This window comes from Temnothorax longispinosus, chromosome 7, assembly GCF_030848805.1.
Source record: "Temnothorax longispinosus isolate EJ_2023e chromosome 7, Tlon_JGU_v1, whole genome shotgun sequence".
Taxonomy (NCBI): Eukaryota; Metazoa; Arthropoda; class Insecta; order Hymenoptera; family Formicidae; genus Temnothorax; species Temnothorax longispinosus.
This window is the reverse complement of record NC_092364.1, coordinates 18542916-18557318: the sequence shown is the minus strand read 5'-3', so window position 1 is coordinate 18557318 and position 14403 is coordinate 18542916. Positions and strand designations below refer to the sequence as shown.

Genomic DNA, 14403 nt, shown 5'->3' with positions numbered 1-14403 from the left:
TGCATTTTTAAATCAGATTTCTATTAAAATAACGTTTTAAAAATTTAACGGGCGCGATAATTATTTACTTCAAGTATCGATTATCTCGGACGTTATTTTAATGTAAAAATATTTATGTTTCAGATCAACGCAGGGTTACAACTCCGCTGTTGCGCATCGGCCGGTGAGTGATTTTTTTAATTTCAATGTACCGTCAAGGATTTCTTCAATTCCAAATTAATTATCAATATCGATATTCTACGGCTTCTCGTTATTTGAATGATTTAATCCAGCGATTATAATTTCATGTTATCAATCTCAAAATAATGAACCAATTATATATAAATCAGTATATATTTGAATGTAAGCATTGTTTTGAGAAAACAATTATCAATGGCCCGATCAATATCACAAAATAATAGGTAATAATTGTCAGTTTCTATCGTTTCGATTCTTATTTCAACCGGCGAACAAATCGCGTGTAATATCAATAGATATCGATAAATGATACTTTGATTTTTGATATGTACACATGTGAATAATTTATGACAAATAATGGATAACATAATATTCACCCCCATAATTGCTCTACTGTCGCTGGATGTCTTCCAGAAACTTTCTTCTCTTATCTTCTTTCGTTGCATTCATACAACGCACACGAAAACACGACTAATTACGCCCGTACAATTATTAGAATATTTTATACGGTACTCTAATAGATATTAATGATGTTTAAAGTGTTCTTTAATATAACGAAGAATAATGCAAAGAAATATAATTGCACCAAGTTGCGACGTCTCATTCCGCGACGTCTTGTTATTTAATGACAAATCGATAAATGTATTACACAATTATGGACTATGCAATTGTGTAAATATAATTATCAGCCTTACGATCGTGCTGACCAACTTTGATCGCTTATAAAAAACTATTATAATTTAAAAACTATTATAATTTTGATATTCCATATGAGAATTTTTAAACTTCAATTATTTTCTAAAATCCTATTAATATTGCACTGTAGTTGTGTGGAATATTCTGTATAATTATTTAATTAATAAGTATAAAATTTCCATATTATTGAAAGGTTTAGAATTACTCAACTTTCCGATTGAATGAATAATATCCTATACCAAACACGCTTCGAATAATGTTGTATCGGTAACACGCCAATTCCTTCAATCTCGTCACTGTGCACTCTAGCTGACACGAATGTATCTCGGGAAGCGTTGCACGCTCGATTTCACGAAATCCGATCCTATATTTTCAACGGAAATTTCCTATCTTATGACAGTTACGTCACCGTCCTAGATACCGGGCCAGATTGGTGCGTATTTCCGGTCCTGACGTATAAATTTCGTGACGGTTTCTTTCCGATGTGCAGTACGACATCAAAATCATCCTTACCTGATCACGATTCCATGAATCCGCGAACCCTCTCGGCGCGATCTCGGGCAATTTCGGGCTGCACTTGGCGTATGCGCCGACGGAAACGGGGAAATTCACCGGTGCATAATGACGGACGTTGATTCACAAATGCATCGCATATCGACCCGCATGTGCCGGATGGCTTCCTTTCTCTTCTCCAACGCGGCGAGTAACTAATTCATGGGATCCATATAGGTCTCGGTACCTGCAAGATTATTAAAATTATGTTAGCATTTACGGCCGACATTTTATGCGGAAACGCGATACTCACAGTTCTGAAAGCTCATGTGGTTTCAAAAAATATAGAATTTTATGTTAGCTTTGATATTCCCTTATATAAATATTCTGGCGCAAGATATGTTAACCCGAGTAACCGAATTATTGGAAATAGCGGAAAAAGATTTTAGTATTTATTTCATAATATAATAAATATCTGAACAATATAAAATATTCCTCCAGCTAAACTCGCGTACCCCAAAACTTGCAAGTTTCTCACAATGCAAAAACGATCTTTGTTATCTTCTATTTCTAATTCACATGTAGGTATGTACATTCGGAAACAGCGCTTCTACAAAAATAATCGAAAAAGAATCGGAACAATTTTTGAATTCGTTTCCAACTTTACCGTACCATTCTTTTGTGTTTACGTCACGTTTCTCTCGAAATCGCAGACCGATTGAAAAGACAGAAACAAAAAAAAAATAGGAACAATGCAGAGACGCTAACAACCTAAATCTATAAAATTGTATTTCCTTTCTGTTCCTTTTTTATAACCTTTTTTAAAAGGTTTCGAACATTATTTTGCCTCGCGAGATCAAGGATAAGCTGTAATAATCTCATTGCACGTGATGCACATCAACTGACCGTTTATAAAGTGACGCAGGAAACGGGCTTTTGCGTGATAAACGCGGGACAGCGACAGTTATTCGACGAAATAGTTAAAGAGGATTTTAGACTCGTATTTTCTGTGCCGTCGCGGACCCTATTACCAACAACGTAGTTATCCGATCTGTGCACTGCCGACCGCAACTTTCTCTGCGAAACGAACTCGCCGACGCATTCTCCCGTCGACGGAAACGATGTTAAAGATAGGGGAGAACTTTCCCCCTTTTGCTCACCGATACCGTAAAACAAAGTCTTATAGAATATAATATCCCGCTGCGACGTGCCTTGCAGTCGAAGAAATGGCGAAGAAATAATTCAAAAGTTTCTCGCGAAACAGCTTGCACCGTATTCGCCTTCCCTTTCTTCGCTCCGCTCGTCAAAAACTCTCTTTCAGACTCGTGACTGCGCTTAGCAAACTATATTGCATCGTAAATATAGCAATACTAACTCAAAAAATAATCATACGCTGCAATATTGGACGGTTAATATGCGTTTTCCATGTATTTTCTAAAATTGTAACTTCAATAAATTGTAGAATAGAAGAGCACACACACACACACACATACAGAATGTAAATTGTTGCTATAAAACGTACAATGTTATTGTACAATGTTCCTCGAATATATTTTGAATAAATATTGATTGATGAATATTGAATGAATACTGATTGAATCTTCTGTTCAGTGTTGATCATTAAGTTATACACTATCAACGGTATATAACACTATTATTGTTGTAGAAAAAAAATTTCGCGATCAATATTAAAACGAGTAAAACACAAAGTGAAAGAATTTCGGCTATTGTTCATTTTTTAGACAGAAATTTAATTTTTTCAATTTTTTGAAGACATTTTTTTTAGAGGTCTGATTTTTTTTAAGAATTCTGGATGGCGTTCAAAAGTTCTATTGAAAAAAATTAGAGAATTTAAATCGATTTAATTAAAGTAAAAAAAAATCATAATCATGAAAACTGGAAATAAGACTTGACATTTTCGGATTTCTATTTTCTAATTGTCAAAAATATTCTTGTGACATTTGAAAAAATCTTGTATAATTTTTTATGAATGAATCAGAACTGTCAATTATACCGACATTCTGAAAATGGGATAATTTTATAAAGGTGGCTCAAAATAGATTTATTTCCTTTTACATTGAATTTGACTACTAATTTTGTGCGGAAAACGTTATTCTCGGACGGTAATAAACGGCTCTCTCTCTTTCTCCTAGCAAAACGCGAGGTCGATGCACTATTAGCTTCTCGCGCGCTTTTCTAGAGATCCGCCGTTTCTTGACCCTAGTTTGCATCACGGCAAGTAGGATTAGGTACCATTTATCCGCTCTGACCAGTCGCGATGCCGTAATTCAAGTAGCTTCGAGGGCGAGCATTGTTAGCAGAGGAAGATATCCAGTATCGGTTTAAATTTAAAACAATGAGAGATGGATTATCGAAATAGTAAAGGTCATGTCGGTGAAAAATAACTTTCAATCGCCGGAAATATATTTCGATGTCGCGCTGTAAATCTGGTTCGACGTATGAATCGCACGAATAAATTTTATTTATCAATCAAATTGAACATTACAGTAATAGAGTAAATTTTGCAATAAGGTAAAAAAATTCTGTGGTGATAAAATTGAAAGTAAATTAAAACAATGAATCAAAACAAGCAGATTCGGTATTTGGATTAGATAATAACGGTATTAAATAAAGGGACCGTATTAAATCAAAAATATTCTTCGAATGTGTATATGTGTGTGTATATAAATAACATAAAATGATTTGGCTGGGTAAAAAAATAAAATACTTTAAAAATAGCATTGTATTATTTGCTTTGTATCATTTGTATGGCAATGTACGGCTTTCCAAAACAGATTAAATTTATTTGACACGGCCAATCGCTATCTCTCGTTACCGTAACTTTATATACCCGGTTATTGGAGATTAACTATAGAGCCGTGCGCAAATTTAACCAGCGAATTTAACAGACACTGCTTAATTATTGTATTCAATTAATTTATTATACTTTCTAGGAGATTATACAGCTTCCTTCTAATTGATTCGATTATGAGATATTATAATTTATAACGCACTATAGGTTTTAGAGTTATCATTATTAATATCGCTTATCATTCTATTGTGCTTATTTAATTACGTTCATTGCTGTAATTGTTATTGTAATTGTTCTGTATCGTTTATCTATCTTATAATTTCTAAAGGGGGAGAGAGAGAGAGAGAGAACGTATATATTCCTATATCGTCTGATACCTTCTCAATGGATCCATTATGCCGTACTCAGGGGATTTCTGATGATCCCCTTATTTCCCATCTTGCCATCCCTTTTTGGCACCGGTGCAAAGGGACGCGCCACCAGGTACTATTTATTTGTCCGCACTGTTCGCAACGCCATAACTCAAATCCGCAGGATCGGATTATCTTTATCATAAAAAAAATGCAACGTGTCTGGATTGCACGATAAAAGGTAAAAGCGAAAGAAAAAAATCCTACCGCAAGATTGTAACTTAACAAAAAAATGTTTGCAATAGTAGTTTCAAAATCCTTCTTTTTTTATTCTGAGGCAAAATATGAATGCAATCCAATTTTAATCATAATATGTATCTATAAAGTTATCTGTATACAGTCAGCTGTTTTAATCGAATTATCATATGTATCCGTCTATTAAAGTTATGTTCTTTCGATTAAAAGTGCCCAGGACTTATAAAGGCTTTGGTCCAACACAAGCATTGTTAGTGGTGAACGATGTCAGTGAGATTAGGGTACTTAATCGCTAGTGGCATATCAAAAGGGGAGAACCATTCTGCAGCTCAGTGACACGTATTGTCCGTAAACGTGCCTTTTGTCATCCAATTGAATCAGGAATGTACCATCTGCGCCACAAGAAAACTATTACACGCGGTGATTGGCGTCTTGGCTTCGCGGATCAGAACTGCGTCGAAACATCGCGAAGACAGCAACGTAAAGAAAAATTTTAGAAAGAAATGATATATCCTCTTAGATAACATTTCTAACATTCTCTTAGATGATCAACAAAGACACGTTTAAAGATGAAAGTTTTTACATAAAATTCATTAAAATTTTAATTAAAATAGGATTTTCTTATCCTCTTCCTTAGGAAAGCAGAATTTTAATTGTAAGATAAGTGGAAAATTTAAATTTTTTCGCGCACTTGTTAAAGCATAAATGAAAAGATATGACATACCGTCGATATTAGATCGTACGACGAATTTAACGGGGGGAAATGAAACGGCCGAGCGATTATATCATTTCGATGAAAAGCGTAAGCTGCTTCTGCATATCGATTGAAATTCGATATTGCACTATATGCGCTCAATTTAGATATTGCCGGAAGTAATTGCAAATTCAGACAATGGGTGCTATATAATATTTAACATTCAACAGTTATGCTTCCGAATGAGACGATACGATATATAAATGCGATATGAAATATCACGCTTTTTCGTATATACTCACATGTTTAATTACTCTAAATTTAATAATTATCTGCTAATAACAGGTTATATAAATAAAATTATACAGTTTATAATAATTTAAATTAAACATCGAATTTCGCAGCTGTGTAATTTCACTAAATTAATTATAAATGAAGAAGGATATAATTGGTTAATAAATTAGCGAAATGTGCCCATATATATAAAATTATACATAAAATAAGAACGTAACACGATACATATATAAGAAAAAAAATATTTTTAAATCTATATTGTCAGAAGAATAAATCTATATAATTGAAATAAACAGAAATAATAAATATTGCTCAAAATAATAAAACTTTATTTTGTAATATTTGTAAAATTGCTTAAAAAATAAAAGTGAATTTTATTAGCGTGCAAAGTTTTTATCATTTTAAAGTTTATGTCAATTTTTGATCATTTACATATCTTTAACAAAATAAAGATGTCTTGGATATACGAAAAGCTTTTCGATCTTTCTATATCTCGTATATCTCGATGTACCTATAAATATTGATTCGGATTCCTCGAAGGAAACCATGAAAACAACCTTGATGCCTATCATTGTGACAATGCCTTGTGCTATAGTGTAATTATATCATTAGTATTAAGCGGAGTCCCATAGCAGCACGGGGGTCAGGTATTTAATTACGTATAGTAAAAAATAGATACTATAAGAACGTTCTCACGTGTACGGGTCGCAAGGTTAATCGATATTAGGTATTCTTAGTACGGTGAGCCAGTCCGTCGAGTGACGGCAAAATTTTATCGTCCGCCATGCGAACCCACGCGCTTCAGTAATCAACGTAATATAAACGGCTTCTCTTTGTGGAGAAGCCTTCGGCGCCGCTTCACGATGCGCGATGCAAATGTTCTGAAACTTGTACGATCATCTTCATATTTAATGCGAGTTCTCTTTCCAACACTGATCTCGCGAATTATTCACCTCTTTCGTGATGTCCTCTACGATTGTCGATAAAATCCTTCCCATCGAACACCGCGGATTAAGCTCGTCGAAATTTTAATCCCTTGCGGTCGAGAAGTCCTGTAATCTGAACAACTCGAGTTGAAATTGAAGTGGCCAATTTCTAGATATTTAATGTTACCATTTTAGAAATTAAAATTAATATTTCTTGAGAATATATTATCTTATTGTTAGATCACAAATATTTCACGATTATACATTTGCTTTATTAATTAATTAAATTTTATTCACATATTCTAAATCGAAAACTTTAAGTAATTGAGGAGATCTGCCATTCTTTATCTCATAATTTTGTTTAAATTAATAAATTACCTTTTAACACTTTATAATGATGATCGAGAGATGCATCGATTTATTAAGTGACGATACTAAGTGAGCACGAAATGACAGAAAAAAGGTCAGTAACGCGCTTTAAACTCAATTCACGAATTAATGAGATGCATTAAATGCAACATGGAGTAAGGACACGATTTACTGGCCGTTCTCGATAATGAAATTAACCGGCTAACCGGTCTTCGATGCTTCGTTATCGTGAACTTGCTGCCTTCCTTTTTTACTGCATGACGTTATTCACGTAACGCGCAGTTTTCCGAAGCGTAATGAATTTTCTTATCGAGCGGAACTACGTCACGGACGCACGTATCGCGGACTCAACGCATTCCAGTATAACAATTGTATTTATACTGTATATAATATGAAACTTTCGAATGGTATAAACGTACAAAGAATATGAATATTGATTACCACAGAATAGAATATTTTCAGAATATTTTCCGTCTCGTGTATTGCAATTTTTATGATATAACGCAAATATGACAAACATTCATATATAGAATATAAAAAAATCTGAATCTGAGATAATCTTAAAAGATCTAAGACTCTACCCTAATTATCAATATGATGTATTATTTGCTTGCAATCCGCTATCGTCTAATTAGATAAAAAATTACAGCGTTAACGAAGCGAGATAAAAATATGATGAATCGTGAGAAAGTCTCGCGCGTCGAAGATATTAAGGTTGCACGCGCAAGGAACGTTTCAACTTTCCTTCGAAATCTTATATATCCTTGCATAATGCGTGAACTGATGCTTCCAAAATAAAACGAAAAATTACTGGGAAGAGATAAACGAGAGAAACGAGAGAAAAAAAGGAGAGAAACGTGAAGCTATTCCTATATAGCGCGATCAATTGAATTGACGATGTGACGGCTCGCCACTGGGCAAACTAATTAGCATAATTCGCCTAAAAAAGAGCAATAAGAATCGACCGAATGATCAATGAACCGTACGTGCGGTAGCTCTTCTCTAACAAGCTATACGTGTTTTCACTGTATGTAGTCTTGTAAACGAACTAGTAGAACGGTAATCCGATACTAAAGCGTCAAATACACAGAGGGTGCGACAGGGAGGCTCTACGTGAAGGAAAACAAAAGTAAAAAAACGAGGTGGTGTCGCTGGAAAAGAAAATAGAAAAAATAAACGGCGAGAGGTTCCGCGTTGAAAATTAAATATGGCCAAGGTTTCTCCGTTTGTCTCATTTTCTCGCGTCGTCCACGCTTATATACTCCGTTTGTTCAGGTTTTTCAATACGCGAGGTCTGAATAAACGGAGGCGTGTCGACGGTTTCACGCCGCGCGCGATATATCGACAAAGATGCAAACCGACAGAGCGGACAGACGTTGCAACTAATATTTCCTCTTACGTCGCGCGCAAGAGCGAAATGCGCGACACTCCCCCGTTCGCCGTTCGTGCGTGTTCTTCGGTATAACACCGTGGAAAGTACTAGGGAGCCTCTGCTAGGCACACAATCCTGTTTACTCGTCTAACGGAGTTATACGTGGACGACCCGATGTTAGGCGGAAAAAGGAAATGACATAGTCGCGCGAACAGCGGCAACAAAAGTACGACGGCAACGGTGCTAAACTGCCGCTGATGTCGCATTGCAACGAGTCACTGTCCGGCGGAGTTTATGTGGCCGATTCCTCTTATTTCATGGCTTGTGACATTTTAACTTTTGCAACGTACTGTCGTCCGGCAAATGCAAATATAATATATTATGAATAATAATCTTATTAACGTGGAATCTATTATGTAATTGCAATATTGAAATTTATGTATTATAATTATTATATATTACATTACGTCATATTCGTGTTACAATAATTACATATTATATTAGTTTATGTTAATTTTATTACTCGTTTTATCAAAATATGGAATTTATTATAATTAAAGTGTTATCTACTGGGAGACGACACCCCATGTATAGTTGTCGCTATCTGTATTGCGGAATCGTCTCGAAATTACTCAAAGTAACCGATTGCAAAGACCCTAGCACGAAGGAGCGGAGAAAATATCGGTCTGCAAGAAAAATTGCCCGGAGAGAAAAATATCCTTACTTGTCGCACACCATCGAAAAAGTTTCCCGATCATTGAAAAACTTCGCGTACTCGTACGACGGCAATCTATCTGCCGGCGATCTATCCGGATAACAGATTTGTATTTTAAACTATTCCATTTCCACTGCGTGCCATATGTTACGGAAATACGGTATATCGATTCGGCGCAATACGTTCGAACGCATGATCCCTCGCGGTCTTTCGTTTCTTCCGCGAGAAACAGTGCATTATATTCAACTCTGAAGCAGTTCTCGAATGATCCTGCTTCACATTCAAACGTATCAGCTTTATGATCATTTATCTCTATTTAATTATTATCAACCTCTTATGTCCATTTTTATCAATGCAAATTAATTTTAATTCTAGTTTAATTTACTTTTTATCTCCTTCTAATTCTTAGAACTAAGTTAAACCGAGATTAAAGTTAATCGACATTGATGGAAATGGACATTAATCTTGTAAAATTTAATTAATAATAATAAAGCGTAACAATATATTTTTCGCAATTATTACTCTTGTCCGAGATAAGCACATATCTCTAATCTCGCTCTGTAATTGCAAACTGAGGAATCGTACTGAGGAAAAAACCCTTGAAAGCACCTCATCAGTTGTAGACATTAGTCCAAATTCCATTCATATAGTCTTTTACTCTTTCTCTCTCTGTCTCTCCTTCTACCTTTTCCCCCCACCTCTCTCTCTTTCTCTCGTATTTATTACACTAATCTATTACACTCACTTGTGCGATATCGGGCGATCTACGGTGCCGAAGCCCATCCACTTGTCGCGACGCGGGGTGCAATCATGGAGCACCTTTGCGGGGTGGTCGCGCGCAACCGACAGTGATAACGCGGCAGGTAGGAGGGGTGCTCGTGGTCGCTCGCGCACCTGTCCAAGTCCGCGTCGACCGATTTCGGCGGTCGCGCGAGAAACGCGCGAGTAGGTACGGTCCCGACGTAGTCACTCCGTCGCACCACCTCGCGAGATCACTCGCGTACGATCCCCCATTGACCGAGCACACACGCGGAAACGCTCATCCGCGACGACGTTCGCGGCATACGACACCCGCGGCGCGAATTCGCCAGCGATTTGAACTACGTCGCGACATTCCCGCACTCGCGTGCGCGCGCGCGCGGAAGCGAGCGACGAGCGAAAACGGCCGCGGCGGCGAATATGACGGGAAGAAATGGGAGAGAGAAGGAGAGAGGGAGAAAGAGGTAAAGATGCGAGAATGCGGAAGAGAGAGATAGAGAGAGAAAGAGAGGGAAAATTCGGTGACGGTGCGTGAGCGCGCGGCGGACGATTTAAAAACACGACGTTTCTCGACGACGACGGCACGAAGTCGTCACGACGACTGGCGTAACCGACGACAGAGAGCGACACGACAGCCCCCGACGGCCGGGTCCGACGCATGCGTCCTCGCCACCCCGTGCCCAACCCTGTTTTCCCAGAGACGGCCACCCTCTCGCACGTAGGCCAGCCGCCTGCCTTTTTCCCTCCATCTCGTTCGGCGAAACCATCCCTGCCGTCCGATCTCCGAGATTCTCGGCGTTTCCGCGCCGCGAAGGTGAGAGCGAGGCTTGCATATAGTGCGACGACGGTATCGTGAACAAAATTACCCTGGCGACCTTTGCCTGAAAACCCACTCGCGAGCTGCTCACAATCGTCTCCTTCCACCACCTTCTTGTTGTTAATAATTGTCCCAATGTATTCCCCTAAGGATTTTTCCCTGTTTCCCAAAAATATATCTGTATTCAATCTCTCGTATGTGCGCTACTTCTTCCTTTTCACTCAATTTACATGTGTGAAACTGCTGCATTTTCTGCTCTTAGCACCTCGCTTAGCACTATAAAAATAAAACGGAAACCGTTTGCAAGTAGAACCAGCTTTGAGACGGTCTTTAACTGCTCTATAAAATCTAATATTGAAAAACTAGTTAGCGAAATGCAAGCACAAGGCTCTCGTTAAATATTTTATAATTTCTTTGAAGTTTATATGTAATATTAAATAAGCAATGTGCATTACGTAATCAAAGAAGCAGGATGTCAAGGATCACAAAATGCACTACAGTCGATTTTACAATTAGTCAGCAAAGTATGTTTAACAGAAAAATTTGTGCAACAAAGGGTTAGTGTCATTCTCGCAGCTCGTTCTCTTAGAACCTTGTTAAACGCGATTGTAACTCTTTTTTTACTGTTCTCACTAATTATCATCAGATATTCTTTGAAATTTTGTGCTGAAATTCAACGCTTTTACATTACTCAATTTACACCGCCGCACACGTTATAAAAATAAAAAAGATTCTAAAATTTGTCGCCATTTAAATTTTACTTTAATTGCAGAATAGAAAATTATGAGAGATGAAGAAAGGATTTTATTAGTCAGTATTAACCAAAACTCTCGTGTTACAACTTCCATAATCTCGCGATACGTTGGGAAACGTTGGCTTATCGTATGAAGATCTGGATGTGAAAGGGTGTTTGAATGTATACTCTGTTACCTAACCGCAGAATTTAATGCGGATTGGCTGTAAATCGGAAGATCGCGCGCGTACTCTCGAAATTCAGCTTCCATTAACCGCGTATTGTAATTTGCGCCTGGACAAGCAGATGTTAATTGGACGCAGAACAACAGTCCGCCAATAATCGACAACGCATCGTGTTCGAAATCGGGAAATTTTGAATCAAATATGCGCCCCTCGTCTTCCTTGATTTTGTCGATTTTTTTTTAAATTATACAATTATTTAAAAATTATACAATTCACAATTATATATAGATTACGAAACGCGCGAATGCGCTGCTTTAACATATGAACGAATATTGTGTTTTAAAAACACTCTTGATGATCTCCTAACTTTCTTCGCGAGATTAATCAAGTCGTAAAAATGTATCACGCAGCGTAGGTGCGACATTAATTGCGCGAAAAAGAGAAAGAGAACGTAAGAAAGTTTTAATAATTCTCTCCCCTGCGTAATCATCTCTCTTCCCTCTTGTTATTGTTGCTGCACACAAAATTGCGCAAATAGGAATAATGAACGCGTAAAGCAGCCGACAAAACAGTCGCGTTTTCGGACAGAGATACAGAGAATATTAGTCACAGATTTACGACGAGCTTTAATCGAGGTAACGAAACAACGTATGAAGTAACCGGGCTGGAGTTGAGGGTTGCATCGATCACAAAGGCTTCATATTTTTTAATCTCAAAGGAGAATGATTGCCGAACGCGTTTGATGTTCTAAAGCACGACGCGGCGCGGCGCGCTCTCGCCCATGGCCGTCGCAAAGCTTTATGAGCCTGGATTAAAGCATGTAATACGAGCGCAGCTTACTCGATACCGGACACGGTATTTAGATACATTATTTCCTTTGCCATTAATTACATAGCTTTGTCACGAGGTAACCCAGTTCGGCGCGCATATTCGAGTATCAGTCGTCCTTATACGCGTTAATTTTATCCACAGGCGAATGGATTGAAAAATAACAGGAATTTCTAATTAAAAATTATATATTTTGACACTCGGGGAATAATTTAGAAATTTTTTAATTTTTTATATTTAATATAATAGTGCGAGATGCTGCAATGAATAACGAAAATACTAGCACTCGCTTTCTCTTTGAAACGAAACGCATAATCGTCTCATTTCTCGTGGTTCCGTAATGATCAAAACCGAGTTTTATGCAGCGATAAGAACAGGAAATTACGTAATATGGCAAGAAAAGGGAATGTAAAATCAAACGACACTGCGCCTAAATAGGAGAAATCCGAATATGCACGATTCCGATACCACTTGCGCTATTACGGGAGAACGAAGTGATATATGTATACAGACAGAATATATTATTTCCTTAAGCGTGCGGAGACCGATAGTGCGCTGAACTGAAAGGAAAAGAAAAGAAATGAATATATTATATTTAATCTTTAGTACGTGGATGTTGAATGTCTTGCCATTTACTCAACTTTTCAACGAATAATCTTCCTTTAATGTAAGTAAATGATGTTTGAAATAGTGAAGGCAAGGATTCATTTCGAGACTAGGAAATATTATAATTTATATATAATTTGGCTAGTAATTATTTATTTTATATAAATCTTATAATATTTGATACTAAATTTATTGTACAATCTGCAATTATTATTTTTTATAATCGTGCAAATTTTTATATATTGTCATTAGTTTTGCAACAATAAAACACAACTGTGTTCTCATACATATTAGATTGCCTCAGTTCTCTGTTAGTTTCTTAATCTGATGTAAACAATAGATCCGACTAAAATGTCACAACGATTTAATTATCGAAGACGTTACGTGAATAGATTTTGCACACGCGTATTGTCAGTTGTTTGTTCTCTGCTTAAATCACCCTCGGGTCCTCGGGAGACAATGAATTTCGAAATGTCAGAGTTTCGTCGTGCAAACCTCAACAACTCACAGTGAATATACGTATTAGAAAACCGAAGCCGAGATGAAAAGTAAATACGAAATGTGCAAGGATTCGACATAAAAAGGCACAAATGCTTTTAAAAACTAAAAGTTTAATGAAAAGTTGCTCTTTTAATAATATTTACTTACTTGAAAAAGCTCTTTCCTCATTTTGTTTAAAGCAAAGAATTAGTCTTATGGTGAAAAGAGCCACAATTTCGTCTTTATATACGAACGTTACGGCGCGGTGCGGTGAAACGAGATGAGGGTTGTTTGGTTGCAAAAGCAAACGCCACTACTCGACGAATAGAATTTCAAATACGCTCGATGGTATACCGGAGTAAAATTTGTTTACGTTGCATAGCCTCGGGGTTACGGCGCTACGCGACAAAACCTATATTCTAATTTTCGTTCTAATTGTATGTATAATACTCAAAGAGGATATATGAAATTCGATTTTAAAAATTGGCAATTCATATGTAATCGCAATAGATCGATCGTAGAGGAGAGTGGGGAAAATACGGACACCGGGGTAAGACCGGACACTGCCATTTTGGTATTTTACCGTCATCCGTACCCTTCCGCGATAGTGTCACCGTGTACAGGCTGGAGTCAAGCCCGTACACGTGACACTATCGCGGAAAGGTACGGATGACAGAAAAATATCAAAACGGCAGTGTCCGGTCTTACCCCGGTGTCCGTATTTCCCCCACTCTTCCCTATCTAACATGAAATGTATGATGTCGCAAATTTAAAAGAATTCAGGAGTAATAATTAATCTTATCTTTTAAAAGATAATATAAAAGATAATATGAAAGGAATAAA

At 37.0% G+C, this 14403-nt stretch overlaps 1 protein-coding gene across 4 annotated transcripts in view; it reads right to left on the bottom strand.

The window, feature by feature from the left end:
• Window positions 1–10531, bottom strand: part of Liprin-gamma — a 125206-nt gene extending 114675 nt beyond the window's left edge. For 3 of the 4 annotated variants that reach the window (XM_071784319.1, XM_071784322.1, XM_071784320.1), the window contains exons 1-2: window positions 9898–10531; window positions 1387–1612 (exon numbers count right to left, since the gene is read on the bottom strand). The gene's annotated coding sequence lies outside the window, so the exon portion shown is untranslated. Of the gene's footprint in view, window positions 1–1386; window positions 1613–6723; window positions 6822–9897 lie in introns of those variants that run through there. The other variant, XM_071784321.1, reaches the window with a different exon arrangement.
• Between the last annotated feature and the right edge of the window lie 3872 nt (window positions 10532–14403).